Raw genomic sequence first — 5,000 nt, 5'->3', positions numbered from 1 at the left:
TGCCCGGATAGACTCGGTATGCCTTGGGATACATGCGTATGCCCCGATAGGCTTGGTACGCCCCGATATGCGCACGTGTGCCCCAGTAGGGCTCGGTATGCCCCGGTATGTACGCGTGTGCCCCGATAGGCCCGGTATGCCCCGATAGGCCCGGTATGCCCCGATATGCACACGTGTGCCCCAATAGGGGTCGGTATGCCCCGGTAGGTACGCGTGTGCCCCGTAATGCACGTTTCGCAGATCTCCCCGCATGTCCCGCCCCTATATGTAATACTTACTTACTTACTTACTTTCTTTCTTGCTTGCTTGCTTGCTTGCAATGGTTGGGAGTGCCCGGCATGCCCCGCTGCAGAGACCAAGGGCGCAATGACTTGGCACCGCGGATGCCGGGACTCCGGCACTTCCCGTGGCACTGATGGTTGGTTCCAAAGACAAAAGGCCGTGCAAGGCCACCGCACCGCGGATGATTTTGCTCGTGCTGGCGCCGTTGTGTGGCCAAAGAACATGCGCGAATGCTCGTGTCGGAAGGGTTGGTGTCCTGGCCCCGCGGGTGTCACGAATGCTCGGTTGCGAAGACCATGGGACCAGAGCCATGGCACGTCGGATGATGGCTCCAGCTGGCGCCCCGGCACTTTCTGTGGCATTGATGCTCGGTTTCAAAGACAAACGTGCGCAGTGCCAGGGGACCGCGGATGACTGCTCGTGCTGGCCCCGTTGGGCGGCATTGATGGTCGGTTGCAAAGAAAATGCGCGATTGCTCGTGTCGGGGCCCGGCAAGCCAAGGCCAAGCGAGCCATGGCACGTCGGATGATGGCTCCAGCTGGCGCCCCGGCACTTTCTGTGGCATTGATGCTCGGTTTCAAAGACAAACGTGCGCAGGGCCAGGGGACCGCGGATGACTGCTCGTGCTGGCCCCGTTGGGCGGCATTGATGGTCGGTTGCAAAGAAAATGCGCGATTGCTCGTGTCGGGGCCTGGCAAGCCAAGGCCAAGCGAGCCATGGCAACGCGGATGATGGCTCGCTAGTGCTGGCGCCGTGCACAGTGGCCTCGCACACTCGCCCTGCACGCTTCCCTTGCACGCAGCCTTGCACACTAGCCTCGCATGCGAGCCTTGCACCCTAGCCATGCAAACTAGCCTTGCACGGTAGCCATGCACACAAGCCGTGCACATTAGCCATGCGCACAAGCCCCGCACACTAGCCTTGCGCACAACCCTTGCACACAAGCCATGCACTCGAGCAATGCACACAAGCCTTGCACTCAAGCAATGCACACAAGCCCTGGACACTAGCCTTGCACACGGGCCTCGCACACAAGCCTTGGGCACTAGCCTTGCGCACTAGCGTTCCACATGAGCCTTGCACACTAGCCTTGGACACTAGCCTTGCACACAGGCCTTGCACACTAGGCATGCTTGGGCGAGCTGATCCCGCATCAAGTCGACGGGTCTAGGCATTCTTGGGCGCAGATCCCGCATCGTCTCGTCGCGTCTGGGCGCAAACACGTCGCGTCTCGTTGCGTCTTCAGAAGTCGTCGCTAACAGCACCTTTGGTTGCCACTGGTGGTTAGGCTGGTTGGTTGCGCAAACCCTATAGGAGGGTGGCATGCTGGTGGGCGTTTTTGCCCGGATAGGCACTAGAATGTGCAGATTTTGGGCGTTTTTGCCTGGATAGGCTAAGGAATGGGCATGCTTTGGGCGTTTTTGCCCGGATAGGCACCGGAATGCTTGGCCTTGGCTTGTCCTAGCAAGGCATTGCTGGGTTGGGCTCCCTTGGCCTTTTGGGCGCCTTGGACGATGTCTTGCGAAGACCATGGGCACAAGGCCATGGCATATGGTGAGGAAAGGGCCACGGTTGCCAAGGTTAGGCACCGGAATGCTTGGCCTTGGCTTGCCAAAGCAGGGCATTGCTGGGTTGGGCTCCCTTGGCCTTCCGGGCGCCTTGGACACTGTCTTGGGAAGACCATGGGCACAAGGCCATGGCATATGGTGGGGAATGGACCACGGTTGCCAAGGCTAGGCATATAGAGAGGAATTGCATTTTTGCCCGGATAGGCACCGGAATGCTTGGCCTTGGCTTGCCATAGCAGGGCATTGCTGGGTTGGGCTCCCTTGGCCTTCCGGGGGCCTTGGACGCTGTCTTGGGAAGACCATGGGCACAAGGCCATGGCATATAGTGAGGAATGGACCACGGTTGGCAAGGCTAGGCATATAGAGAGGAATGGACCACGGTTGCCAAGGTTGCGCAAGTTTTGGGCATTTTTTGCCCGGATATGCCCAAGTATGCCCCGATAGGCCCGTTACGCCCCGGTATGAACGCGTATGCCCGGATAGACTCGGTATGCCTTGGGATACATGCGTATGCCCCGATAGGCTTGGTACGCCCCGATATGCGCACGTGTGCCCCAGTAGGGCTCGGTATGCCCCGGTATGTACGCGTGTGCCCCGATAGGCCCGGTATGCCCCGATATGCACACGTGTGCCCCAATAGGGGTCGGTATGCCCCGGTAGGTACGCGTGTGCCCCGTAATGCACGTTTCGCAGATCTCCCCGCATGTCCCGCCCCTATATGTAATACTTACTTACTTACTTACTTTCTTTCTTGCTTGCTTGCTTGCTTGCAATGGTTGGGAGTGCCCGGCATGCCCCGCTGCAGAGACCAAGGGCGCAATGACTTGGCACCGCGGATGCCGGGACTCCGGCACTTCCCGTGGCACTGATGGTTGGTTCCAAAGACAAAAGGCCGTGCAAGGCCACCGCACCGCGGATGATTTTGCTCGTGCTGGCGCCGTTGTGTGGCCAAAGAACATGCGCGAATGCTCGTGTCGGAAGGGTTGGTGTCCTGGCCCCGCGGGTGTCACGAATGCTCGGTTGCGAAGACCATGGGACCAGAGCCATGGCACGTCGGATGATGGCTCCAGCTGGCGCCCCGGCACTTTCTGTGGCATTGATGCTCGGTTTCAAAGACAAACGTGCGCAGGGCCAGGGGACCGCGGATGACTGCTCGTGCTGGCCCCGTTGGGCGGCATTGATGGTCGGTTGCAAAGAAAATGCGCGATTGCTCGTGTCGGGGCCCGGCAAGCCAAGGCCAAGCGAGCCATGGCACGTCGGATGATGGCTCCAGCTGGCGCCCCGGCACTTTCTGTGGCATTGATGCTCGGTTTCAAAGACAAACGTGCGCAGGGCCAGGGGACCGCGGAGGACTGCTCGTGCTGGCCCCGTTGGGCGGCATTGATGGTCGGTTGCAAAGAAAATGCGCGATTGCTCGTGTCGGGGCCTGGCAAGCCAAGGCCAAGCGAGCCATGGCAACGCGGATGATGGCTCGCTAGTGCTGGCGCCGTGCACAGTGGCCTCGCACACTCGCCCTGCACGCTTCCCTTGCACGCAGCCTTGCACACTAGCCTCGCATGCGAGCCTTGCACCCTAGCCATGCAAACTAGCCTTGCACGGTAGCCATGCACACAAGCCGTGCACATTAGCCATGCGCACAAGCCCCGCACACTAGCCTTGCGCACAACCCTTGCACACAAGCCATGCACTCGAGCAATGCACACAAGCCTTGCACTCAAGCAATGCACACAAGCCCTGGACACTAGCCTTGCACACGGGCCTGGCACACAAGCCTTGGGCACTAGCCTTGCGCACTAGCGTTCCACATGAGCCTTGCACACTAGCCTTGGACACTAGCCTTGCACACAGGCCTTGCACACTAGGCATGCTTGGGCGAGCTGATCCCGCATCAAGTCGACGGGTCTAGGCATTCTTGGGCGCAGATCCCGCATCGTCTCGTCGCGTCTGGGCGCAAACACGTCGCGTCTCGTTGCGTCTTCAGAAGTCGTCGCTAACAGCACCTTTGGTTGCCACTGGTGGTTAGGCTGGTTGGTTGCGCAAACCCTATAGGAGGGTGGCATGCTGGTGGGCGTTTTTGCCCGGATAGGCACTAGAATGTGCAGATTTTGGGCGTTTTTGCCTGGATAGGCTAAGGAATGGGCATGCTTTGGGCGTTTTTGCCCGGATAGGCACCGGAATGCTTGGCCTTGGCTTGTCCTAGCAAGGCATTGCTGGGTTGGGCTCCCTTGGCCTTTTGGGCGCCTTGGACGATGTCTTGCGAAGACCATGGGCACAAGGCCATGGCATATGGTGAGGAAAGGACCACGGTTGCCAAGGTTAGGCACCGGAATGCTTGGCCTTGGCTTGCCAAAGCAGGGCATTGCTGGGTTGGGCTCCCTTGGCCTTCCGGGCGCCTTGGACACTGTCTTGGGAAGACCATGGGCACAAGGCCATGGCATATGGTGGGGAATGGACCACGGTTGCCAAGGCTAGGCATATAGAGAGGAATTGCATTTTTGCCCGGATAGGCACCGGAATGCTTGGCCTTGGCTTGCCATAGCAGGGCATTGCTGGGTTGGGCTCCCTTGGCCTTCCGGGGGCCTTGGACGCTGTCTTGGGAAGACCATGGGCACAAGGCCATGGCATATAGTGAGGAATGGACCACGGTTGGCAAGGCTAGGCATATAAAGAGGAATGGACCACGGTTGCCAAGGTTGCGCAAGTTTTGGGCATTTTTTGCCCGGATATGCCCAAGTATGCCCCGATAGGCCCGTTACGCCCCGGTATGAACGCGTATGCCCGGATAGACTCGGTATGCCTTGGGATACATGCGTATGCCCCGATAGGCTTGGTACGCCCCGATATGCGCACGTGTGCCCCAGTAGGGCTCGGTATGCCCCGGTATGTACGCGTGTGCCCCGATAGGCCCGGTATGCCCCGATATGCACACGTGTGCCCCAATAGGGGTCGGTATGCCCCGGTAGGTACGCGTGTGCCCCGTAATGCACGTTTCGCAGATCTCCCCGCATGTCCCGCCCCTATATGTAATACTTACTTACTTACTTACTTTCTTTCTTGCTTGCTTGCTTGCTTGCAATGGTTGGGAGTGCCCGGCATGCCCCGCTGCAGAGACCAAGGGCGCAATGACTTGGCACCGCGGATGCCGGGACT

The sequence above is a fragment of the Tasmannia lanceolata genome, unplaced genomic scaffold (assembly GCF_043159265.1).
Source record: "Tasmannia lanceolata isolate RefF3 unplaced genomic scaffold, GAP_Taslan_0.1 ptg000118l, whole genome shotgun sequence".
Classification (NCBI taxonomy): Eukaryota; Viridiplantae; Streptophyta; class Magnoliopsida; order Canellales; family Winteraceae; genus Tasmannia; species Tasmannia lanceolata.
Note: the sequence above shows the minus strand (reverse complement) of the source record.